Source organism: Cervus elaphus, chromosome 26 (genome assembly GCF_910594005.1).
Source record: "Cervus elaphus chromosome 26, mCerEla1.1, whole genome shotgun sequence".
In the NCBI taxonomy this organism is placed as follows: domain Eukaryota; kingdom Metazoa; phylum Chordata; class Mammalia; order Artiodactyla; family Cervidae; genus Cervus; species Cervus elaphus.
Genome location: NC_057840.1, coordinates 10816890 through 10829212, shown reverse-complemented (window position 1 = coordinate 10829212; position 12323 = coordinate 10816890). Strand labels below are relative to the sequence as shown.

The following is a 12323-nucleotide window of genomic DNA, read 5'->3' as shown; positions in this document are numbered from 1 at the left end:
GGAATGGACCATGTGAAAGATAAAGTCTACCCCAAAGCCACGGACCGTGTGAAAGATAAAGTCTATCCCACAGCCACGGACCGTGTGAAAGATAAAGTCTATCCCAGTGCCACGTAGCGTGTGAAAGATAAAGTCTATCCCACAGCCGCGGACCGTGTGAAAGATAAAGTCTACCCCACAGGTACGGACCGTGTGAAAGATGCAGGCTATTCCCACAGCCACGGAACGTGTGAAACATAAAGTCTATTCCGACAGCCATGGACCGTGTGAAAGATAAAGTCTACTCCAACAGCCACGGACCGTGTGAAAGATAAAGTCTATCCGAGAGCCACGGAGCGTGTGAAATATAGAGTCTATTCCCACAGCCACGGACCGTGTGAAAGATACAGGCTATCCCACAGCCACGGACCATGTGAAAGATAGAGTCTATCCGACAGGCATGGACCGTGTGAAAGATAAAGTCTATTCCCACAGCAATGGACCGTGTGAAAGATAGAGTCTATCCCACAGGCATGGACCATGTGAAAGATAGAGTCTATTCCACAGCCACGGACCGTATGAAAGATAAAGTGTATCCCACAGGCCCGGACCGTGTGAAAGATAAAGTCTATTCCCACAGCCACGGACCGTGTGAAACATAAAGTGTATTCCCACAGCCACGGACCGTGTGAAAAATTAAGTCTATTCCCACAGCCACGGACCGTGTGAAAAATAAAGTCTACCCTACAGCCACGGACAATGTGAAAGATAAAGTCTACCGCACAGCCACGGACATTGTTAAAGATTAAGTCCACTTCACAGCCACGGGCCGTGTGAAAGATAAAGTCTACCCCACAGCCACGGGCCGTGTGAAAGATAAAGTCTACACAAAGCCACGGACCTTGTGAAAGAGAAAGTCTATCACACAGCCACGGACCGTGTGAAAGGTAAAGTGTATCCCACAGCCACGGACCGTGTGAAAGATAAAGTCTATCCCACAGCAACGGACCGTGTGAAAGATAAAGTCTATCCCACAGCCACGGACCGTGTGAAAAAGCCAATCCCACAGCCACGGACCGTGTGAAAGATAAAGTCTACTCCACATCCACGGACCATGTGAAACATAAAATCTATTCCCCCAGCCACGGACCGTATGAAAGATAAAGTCTACCCCACAGCCACGGACCGTGTGAATGATAAAGTCTATCCCACAGGCACGGACCGTGGAAAAAGTCTATCACACAGCCACTTACCGTGTGAAAGATAAAGTCTATAACAGAGCCACGGACCATGTGAAAGATAAAGTCTATCCCACAGGCACGGACCGTGTGAAAGATAAAGTCTACCCCACAGCCACGGACTGTATGAAAGATAAAGTCTACCATACAGCCACGGACCGTGTGAAAGATAAAGTCTATCCCACAGCCATGGACCGTGTGAAAGATAAAGTCTATCCCAGAGTCACGGAGCGTGTGAAAGATAAAGTCTATCCGACAGCCACGGACCGTGTGAAAGATAAAGTCTACCCCACAGGCACGGACCGTGTGAAAGATAAAGTCTATCCCACAGCCACGGACCGTGTGAAAGATAAAGTCTATCCCACAGCCATGGACTGTGTGAAAGATAGAGTCTATTCCCACAGCCACGGACCGTGTGAAAGATAGAGTCTATCCCACAGCCACGGACCGTGTGAAAGATAGTGTCTATCCCACAACCACGGACCGTGTGAAAGATAGAGTCTACCCCACAGCCACGGACCGTGTGAAAGATAGAGTCTACCCCACAGCCATGGACCGTGTGAAAGATAGAGTCTAATCTCACAGCGACAGACAATGTGCAAGATAGAGTCTATCCCACAGACACGGACCGTGTGAAAGATAAAGTCTACCCCACAGGCACGGACCGTGTGAAAGATAAAGTCTATTCCCAGAGCCACGGACCTTGTGAAACATAAAGTCTATTCCCACAGCCACGGAACGTGTGAAAGATAAAGTCTAGTACCACAGCCACGGACCGTGTGACAAATAAAGTCTACCTCACAGCCACGGACTGTGTGAAAGATAAAGTCTATCCCACAGCCATGGACCGTGTGAAAGATAAAGTCTATCCCACAGCCATGGACCGTGTGAAAGATAGAGCCTATTCCCACAGCCACGGACTGTGTGAAACATAAGGCTTTCCCACAGCCACGGACCATGTGAAAGATAGAGTCTTTCCCACAGGCATGGGCCGTGTTAGAGATAGAGTCTATTGCCACAGCCACGGACTGTGTGAAAGATAGAGGCTATCCCACAGCCACGGACCATGTGAAAGATAGAGTCTATCCCACAGGCATGGACCGTGTTAGAAATAGAGTCTATTGCCACAGCCACGGACTGTGTGAAAGATAAAGTATACCCCACAGCCACGGACCGTGTGAAACATAAACTCTATCCCACAGGCACAGAACGTGTGAAAGATAAAGTCTATCCCACAGCCACGGACCGTGTGAAAGATAAAGTCTATCCCACAGCCACGGACCGTGTGAAAAAGTCTATCCCACAGCCACGGACCGTGTGAAAGATAAAGTCTATTCCCACAGGCACAGACCGTGTGAAAGATAAAGTCTATCCCACAGCCACGGACCGTGTGAAAAAGTCTATTCCACAGGCACGGACCGTGTGAAAGATAAAGTCTATCCCATAGGCATGGACCATGTGAAAGATAAAGTCTACCACAGAGCCACGGACCGTGTGAAAGATAAAGTCTATTCCACAGGCACGGACCGTGTGAAAGATAAAGTCTACCCCACAGCCTCGGACCGTGTGAAAGATAAAGTCTATCCCACAGCCACGCACCGTGTGAAAGCTAAAGTGTATCCCACAGCCACGGACCATGTGAAAGATAAAGTCTATCCCACAGGCACGGACCGGGTGAAAGATAAACTCTATCCCACAGCCACGGACCGTGTGAAAAAATCAATCCCACAGCCACGGACCGTGTGAAAGGTAAAGTCTATCCCACAGGCACGGACCGTGTGAAAGATAAAGTCTATCCCACAGCCACGGACCGTGTGAAAAAGTCTATCTCACAGGCATGGACCATGTGAAAGACAAAGTCTACCCCAAAGCCACGGACCGTGTGAAAGACAAAGTCTATCCCACAGCCACGGACCGTGTGAAAGATAAAGTCTATCCCAGAGCCACGGAGCGTGTGAAAGATAAAGTCTATCCGACAGAAACGGACCGTGTGAAATATAAAGTCTACCCCACAGGCACGGACCGTGTGAAAGATAAAGTCTATCCCACAGCCACGGACCGTGTGAAAGATAAAGTCTATCCCACAGCCATGGACTGTGTGAAAGATAGAGTCTATTCCCACAGCCACGGACCGTGTGAAAGATAGAGGCTGTCCCACAGCCACGGACCATGTGAAAGATAGAGTCTATCCCACAGGCACGGACCATGTGAAAGATAGAGTCTATCCCACAGCCACGGACCGTGTGAAAGATGAAGTCTATCCCACAGGCACGGACCGTGTGAAAGATAAAGTCTATCTCACAGCCACGGACCGTGTGAAAGATAAAGTATATCCCAGAGCCACGGAGCGTGTGAAAGATAAAGTCTAACCCACAGCCGCGGACCGTGTGAAAGATAAGTCTTCCCCACAGACACGGACCGTGTGAAAGATGCAGGCTATTCCCACAGCCACGGAACGTGTGAAAGATAAAGTGTATCCCAGAGCCACGGAGCGTGTGAAAGATAAAGTCTATCTGACATCCATGGACCGTGTGAAAGATAGAGTCTATTCCCACAGCCACGGACCGTGTGAAAGATAGAGTCTATTCCCACAGCCACGGACCGTGTGAAAAATAAAGTCTATTTCCACAGCCTCGGACCATGTGAAAGATAAAGTCTACCCCACAGCCACGGACCGTGTGCAAGAAAAAGTCTACACCACAGCCACGGACCGTGTTAAAGATAAAGTCCACTTCACACCCACGGGCCGTGTGAAAGATAAAGTCTATCCCACAGCCACGGACCATGTGAAAGATAAAGTCTATCCCACAGCCACGGACCGTGTGAAAGATAAAGTCTATCCCACAGGCACGGACCGTGTGAAAGATAAAGTCTACCCCACAGCCACGGACCGTGTGAAAGATAAAGTCTATCCAACAGCCACGGACCGTGTGAAAGATAAAGTCTATCCCACAGGCACGGACCGTGTGAAAGATAAAGTCTACCCCACAGCAACGGATCATGTGAAAGATAAAGTCTATTCCCAGAGCCACGGACCTTGTGAAACATAAAGTCTATTCCCACCGCCACAGACCGTGTGAAAGATAAAGTCTACTCCCACAGCCACGGACCGTATGAAAGATAAAGTCTACGCCATAGCCACGGACCGTGTGAAACATAAAGTCTATCCCACAGCCATGGACCGTGTGAAAGATAGAGTCTATTCCCACAGCCACGGACCGTTTGAAAAAAAAAGTCTATCCCACAGCCACAGACCATGTGAAAGATAGAGTCTTTCCCACAGGCACGGACCGTGTGAAAGATATAGTCTACCCCACAGCCACGGACCATGTGAAAGATAAAGTCTAATCCACAGCCACGGGCCGTGTGAAACATAAACTCTACCCCACAGCCACGGACCGTGTGAAAGATAAAGTCTATCCCACAGCAACGGACCGTGTGAAAGATAAAGTCTACCCCACAGCCACGGACCGTGTGAAAGATAAAGTCTATCCCACAGGCACGGACCGTGTGAAAGATAGAGTGTATTCCCACAGCCTCGGACCGTGTGAAAGATAAAGTGTATCCCACAGGCACGGACCGTGTGAAAGATGAAGTCTACCGACAGCCACGGACCAGTGAAAGATAAAGTCTATCCCACAGGCACGGACCGTGTGAAAGATAAAGTCTACCACACAGTCACGGACCATGTGAAAGATAAAGTCTATTCGCAGAGCCACGGACCTTGTGAAACATAAAGTCTATTCCCACAGCCACGGACCGTGTGAAAGATAAAGTCTACTCCCACAGCCACGGAATATATAAAGATAAAGTCTACCACACAGCCACGGACCGTGTGAAAGATAGAGTCTATCCCACAGCCACGGATCATGTGAAAGATAGAGTGTGTTCCGACATCTAACGACCGTGTGAAAGATAAAGTCTATCCCACAGCCACGGACCGTGTGAAAGATAAAGTCTATCCCACAGCCACGGACCGTGTGAAAAAGTCTATCCCACAGCCACGGACCATGTGAAAGATAAAGTCTATTCCCACAGCCACGGACCGTGTGAAAGATAAAGTCTACTCCCACAGCCACGGACCGTGTGAAAGATAAAGTCTATCCCACAGCCACGGAGCTTGTGAAAGATAAAGTCTACCCCACAGCCACGGTCCGTGTGAAAGATAGAGGCTATCCCACAGCCACGGACCATGTGAAAGATAGAGGCTATCCCACAGCCACGGACCATGTGAAAGATAGAGTCTATCCCACAGGCATGGACTGTGTGAAAGATAAAGTCTATTCCCACAGCCACGGACCGTGTGAAAGATAGATGCTATCCCAGAGGTGTGGACCGAGTGAAAGATAGAGTCTATTCCCACAGCCAACCACCGTGTGAAAGATAAAGTCTATCCCACAGCCACGGGCCGTGTGAAAGATAAAGTCTATCTCACAGCCACGGACCGTGTGAAAGATAAAGTCTATCCCACAGGCACGGACTGTGTGAAAGATAAAGTATATCCCACAGGAACGGACCGGGTGAAAAAGTCTATCCCACAAGCACGGACCGTGTGAAAGATAAAGTCTATCCCACAGCCACGGACCGTGTGAAAGATAAAGTCTAACCCACAGCCACGGGCCGTGTGAAACATAAACTCTACCCCACAGCAACGACCGTGTGAAAGATAAAGTCTAACCCACATTCACGGACCGTGTGAAAGATAAAGTCTATCCCACAGCCACGGACCGTGTGAAAGATAAAGTCTATCCCACAGCCACGGACCGTGTGAAAGATAAAGTCTTCCCACAGCCACGGACCGTGTGAAAGATAAAGTCTACCCCACATTCACGGACCGTGTGAAAGATAAAGTCTATCCCACAGCCACGGACCGTGTGAAAGATAAACTCTATCCCACAGCCATGGACCGTGTGAAAGATAAAGTCTTCCCACAGCCACGGACCGTGTGAAAGATAAAGTCTACCCCACATTCACGGACCGTGTGAAAGATAATGTCTATCCCACAGCCACGGACCGTGTGAAAGATAAAGTCTATCCCACAGCCACGGACCGTGTGAAAAAGTCTATCCCACAGCCACGGACCGTGTGAAAGATAAAGTCTATTCCCACAGGCAGAGACCGTGTGAAAGATAAAGTCTATCCCACAACCACGGACCGTGTGAAAAACTCTATCCCACAGGCACGGTCCGTGTGAAAGATAAAGTCTATCCCATAGGTATGGACCGTGTGAAAGATAAAGTCTACCACATAGCCACGGACCGTGTGAAAGATAAATTCTACCCCACAGCCACGGACCGTGTGACAGATAGAGTCTACCCCACAGGCACGGACTGGGTGAAAGATAATCCCACAGCCACGGACCGTGTGAAAAAATCAATCCCACAGCCACGGACCGTGTGAAAGATAAAGTCTATCCCACAAGCACGGACTGTGTTAAAGATAGAGTCTATTCCCACAGCCACGGACCGTGTGAAAGATAGAGGCTATCCCACAGCCACGGACCATGTGAAATATAGAGTCTATCCCACAGGCACGGACCATGTGAAAGATAGAGTCTATCCCACAGCCACGGACAGGGTGAAAGATGAACCTATCCCACAGGCACGGACCGTGTGAAAGATAAAGTCTATCTCAGAGCCACGGACCGTGTGAAAGATAAAGTATATCCCAGAGCCACGGAGCGTGTGAAAGATAAAGTCTAACCCACAGCCGCGGACCGTGTGAAAGATAAAGTCTTCCCCACAGCCACGGACCGTGTGAAAGATAAAGTCTATCCCACAGCCACGGACCGTGTCAAAGATGAAGTCTACCCCACAGCCACGGACCGTGTGAAAGATAAAGTCTATCCCACAGTCACGTACCGTGTGAAAGATAAAGTCTATCCCACAGACACGGACAATGTGAAAGATAAAGTCTATCCCACAGCCACGGGCCGTGTGAAAGATAAAGTCTATACCACAGGCACGGACCTTGTGAAAGATAAAGTATATCCCACAGGCACGGACCGTGTGAAAATGTCTATCCCACACGCACGGACCGTGTGAAAGATAAAGTCTATCCCACAGGCATGGACTGTGTGAAAGATATAGTCTATTCCCACAGCCACGGACCGTGTGAAAGATAAAGTCTATCCCACAGCCACGGACCATGTGAAAGATACAGTCTATCCCACAGGCACGTACCGTGTGAAAGATAAAGTCTATCCCACAGACACGGACAATGTGAAAGATAAAGTCTATCCCACAGTCACGGACCGTGTGAAAAAGTCTATCCCACAGCCACGGACCGTGTGAAAGATAAAGTTTAACCCACAGGAACGGACCGTGTGAAAGATAAAGTCTATCCACAGCCACGGACCATGTGAAAAAGTCTATCCCACAGGCATGGACCGTGTGAAAGATAAAGTCTGTCCCACAGGCATGGACCGTGTGAAAGATAAAGTCTACCCCACAGCCACGGACCGTGTGAAAGATAAAGTCTAACCCACAGCCATGGACCGTGTGAAAGATAGAGTCTATTCCCACAGCGACAGACCATGTGGAAGATTCAGTCTATCCCACAGGCACGGACCGTGTGAAAGATAAAGTCTACCCCACAGGCACGGACCGTGTGAAAGATAAAGTCTATTCCCAGAGCCAGGGACCGTGTGAAACATAAAGTCTATTCCCACAGCCACGGACCGTGTGAAAGATAAAGTCTACTACCACAGCCACGGACCTTGTGACAAATAAAGTCTACCTCACAGCCACGGACCGTGTGAAAGATAAAGTCTACCCCACAGGCACAGACCGTGTGAAAGATAAAGTCTATTCCCAGAGCCAGGGACCGTGTGAAACATAAAGTCTATTCCCACAGCCACGGACCGTGTGAAAGATAAAGTCTACTACCACAGCCACGGACCGTGTGACAAATAAAGTCTACCTCACAGCCACGGACCATGTGAAAGATAAAGTCTACCCCACAGCCACGGGCCGTGTGAAAGATAAAGTCTACCACACAGCCACGCGCCGTGTGAAAGATAAAGTCTATCCCACAGCCACGGACAGTGTGAAAGATAAAGTCTATCCCACAGGCACGGGCCGTGTGAAAGATAAAGTCTACCCCACAGCCATGGGCCGTGTGAAAGAAAAAGTCTATCCCACAGACACGGGCCGTGTGAAAGATAAAGTCTTTCCCACAGACAAAGGCCATGTGAAAGATAAGGTCTACACCACAGCCACGGACCGTGTGAAAGAAAAAGTCTATCCCACAGGCACGGGCCGTGTGAAAGATAAAGTCTACCCCACAACCAAAGGCCATGTGAAAGATAAAGTCTACCCCCCAGCCATGGACCGTGTGAAAGATAAAGTCTATCCCACAGCAACGGATCGTGTGAAAGATAAAATCTATCCCACACCCACACACCGTGTGAAAGATAAAGTCTACCCCACAGCCATGGACCATGTGAAAAATAAAGTCTACCCCACAGCCACGGATCGTGTGAAAGATAGAGTCTATTCCCACAACCACGGACCATGTGAAAGATAGAGTCTATCCCACAGATACGGACCGTGTGAAAGATAGAGTCTAACCCACAGCCACGGACCGTGGGAAAAAGTCTATCCGACAGGCACGGACCGTGTGAAAGATAATGTCAATCCCACAGGCACGGACTGTGTGAAAGATAAAGTATACCCCACAGCCACGGACCGTGTGAAAGATAAACTCTATCCCACAGGCACGGACCCCGTGAAAGATAGAGTCTATTCCCACAGCCATGGACCGTGTGAGAGATAAAGTCTAACCCACAGCCACGGACCGTGTGCAAGATAAAGTCTACCCCACATCCACGGACCGTGTGAAAGATAATGTCTACCCCACAGGCACGGACCGTGTGAAAGATATAGTCTACCCCACAGCTACGGGCCGTGTGAAAGATAAAGTCTACCCCACAGCCACGGACCGTGTGAAAGATAGAGTCTATCCCACAGGCACGGACCGTGTTAAAGATAGAGTCTATCCCACAGGCACGGACCGTGTGAAAGATAGAGTCTATCCCAAAGCCACGGACCGTGTGAAAGATAAAGTCTAACCCACAGGCACAGAGCGTGTGAAAGATAAAGACTATTCCCACAGCCACCGACCGTGTGAAACATAAAGTATATGCCCACAGAACGGACCGTGTGAAAAATAAAGTCTATTCCCACAGCCATGGACCGTGTGAAAGATAAAGTCTACCCCACAGCCATGGACCGTGTGAAAGATAAAGTCTACCGCACAGCCACTGACCGAGTTAAAGATAAAGTCCACTTCACAGCCACGGGCCGTGTGAAAGATAAAGTCTACCCCACAGGCACGGGCCGTGTGAAAGATAAAGTCTACACAAAGCCACGGACCTTGTGAAAGTTTAAGTCTACCACAACCACGGACCGTGTGAAACATAAAGTCTACCCCACAGCCAAGGACCGTGTGAAAGATAAAGTCTACCCCACAGCCACGGGCCGTGTGAAAGATAAAGTCTACCCCACAGGCACGGGCCGTGTGAAAGATAAAGTCTACACCACAGACACGGACCATGTGAAAGATAACGTCTACCCCACAGCCACGGGCCATGTGAAAAATAAAGTCTATCCCACAGCCACGGACCGTGTGAAAGATAAAGTCTACCCCACAGCCACGGACCGTGTGACAGATAGAGTCTATCCCACAGGCACGGACCGTGTGAAAGATAGAGTCTATTCCCACAGCCACGGGCCGTGTGAAACAAAAAAGTCTATCCCACAGCCACGGACCGTGTGAAAGATAAAGTCTATCCCACAGGCACGGGCCGTGTGAAAGATAAAGTCTACCCCACAACCAAAGGCCATGTGAAAGATAAAGTCTACCCCACAGCCATGGACCGTGTGAAAGATAAAGTCTATCCCACAGCAACGGACCGTGTGAAAGATAAAATCTATCCCACACCCACATACCATGTGAAAGATAAATTCTACCCCACAGCCATGGACCATGTGAAAGATAAACTCTACCCCACAGCCACGGATCGTGTGAAAGATAGAGTCTATCCCACAGCCACGGACCGTGTGAAAGATAGATGCTATCCCAGAGGTGTGGACCGAGTGAAAGATAGAGTCTATCCCACAGGCATGGACTGTGTGAAAGATAAAGTCTATTCCCACAGCCACGGACCGTGTGAAAGATAGAGGCTATCCCACAGCCACGGACCATGTGAAAGATAGAGTCTATCCGACAGGCATGCACCGTGTGAAAGATAAAGTCGATTCCCACAGCCATGGACCGTGTGAAAGATAGAGTCTATCCCACAGGCACGGACCATGTGAAAGATAGAGTCTATCCCACAGCCACGGACCGTGTGAAAGATGAAGTCTATCCCACAGGCACGGACCGTGTGAAAAAGTCTATCCCACAGGCACGGACCATGTAAAAGATAGAGTCTATCCCACAGCCACGGACCGTGTGAAAGATAAAGTCTATCTCACAGCCACGGACCGTGTCAAAGATAAAGTCTATCCCAGAGCCACGGAGCGTGTGAAAGATAAAGTCTAACCCACAGCCGCGGACCGTGTGAAAGATAAAGTCTACCCCACAGGCACGGACCGTGTGAAAGATGCAGGCTATTCCCACAGCCACGGAACGTGTGAAACATAAAGTCTATTCCCACAGCCATGGACCGTGTGAAAGATAAAGTCAACTCCAACAGCCACGGATCGTGTGAAAGATAAAGTGTATCCCAGAGCCACGGAGCGTGTGAAAGATAAAGTCTATCCGACAGCCATGGACCGTGTGAAAGATAGAGTCTATTCCCATAGCCACGGACCGTGTGAAACATAAAGTGTATTCCCACAGCCACGGACCGTGTGAAAAATAAAGTCTATTCCCACAGCCTCGGACCATGTGAAAGATAAAGTCTACCCCACAGGCACGGGCCGTGTGAAAGATAAAGTCTACACCACAGACACGGACCGTGTGAAAGATAACGTCTACCTCACAGCCAAGGGCCATGTGAAAGATAAAGTCTATCCCACAGCCACGGACCGTGTGAAAGATAAAGTCTATCCCACAGGCACGGGCCGTGTGAAAGATAAAGTCTACCCCACAACCAAAGGCCATGTGAAAGATAAAATCTATCCCCCAGCTATGGACCGTGTGAAAAATAAAGTCTGTCCCACAGCAACGGACCGTGTGAAAGATAAAATCTATCCCACACCCACATACCGTGTGAAAGATAAAGTCTACCCCACAGCCATGGACCATGTGAAAGATAAAGACTACCCCACAGCCACGAATCGTGTGAAAGATAGAGTCTATTCCCACAACCACGGACCATGTGAAAGATAGAGTCTATCCCACAGCCACGGACCGTGTGAAAGATAGAGTCTAACCCACAGGCATGGACCGTGGGCAAAAGTCTATCCCACAGGCATGGACCGTGTGAAAGATAAAGTCAATCCCACAGGCACGGACTGTGGGAAAGATAAAGTATACCCCACAGCCACGGGCCGTGTGAAAGATAAACTCTATCCCACAGGCACGGACCCCGTGAAAGATAGAGTCTATTCCCACAGCCATGAACCGTGTGAGAGATAAAGTCTAACCCACAGCCACGGACCGTGTGAAAGATAAAGTCTACCCCACATCCACGGACCGTGTGAAAGATAATGTCTACCCCACAGGCACGGACCGTGTGAAAGATAAAGTCTATGCCACAGCCACGGAGCTTGTGAAAGATAAAGTCTACCACACAGCCACGGACCCTGTGAAAGATAGAGGCTATCCCACAGCCACGGACCGTGTGAAAGATAGAGGCTATCCCACAGCCACGGACCGTGTGAAAGATAAAGGCTATCCCACAGGCACTTACGGTGTGAAAGATAAAGTCTATTCCCACAGCCACGGACCGTGTGAAACATAAAGTCTATTCCCACAGTCACGGACCGTGTGAAAGATAAAGTCTATTCCCACAGGCACGGAACTTGTGAAAGATAAAGTCTACCCCACAGCAACGGGCCGGGTGAATGATTAAGTCTACCCCACAGGCACGGGCCGTGTGAAAGATAAAGTCTATGCCACAGGCACGGGCCGTGTGAAAGAGAAAGTCTACCTCAC

At 49.3% G+C, this 12323-nt stretch overlaps 1 protein-coding gene across 1 annotated transcript in view; it reads right to left on the bottom strand.

The window, feature by feature from the left end:
• The window catches only part of LOC122684278, an 831075-nt gene that overhangs the window by 405853 nt on the left and 412899 nt on the right, over positions 1-12323 (bottom strand).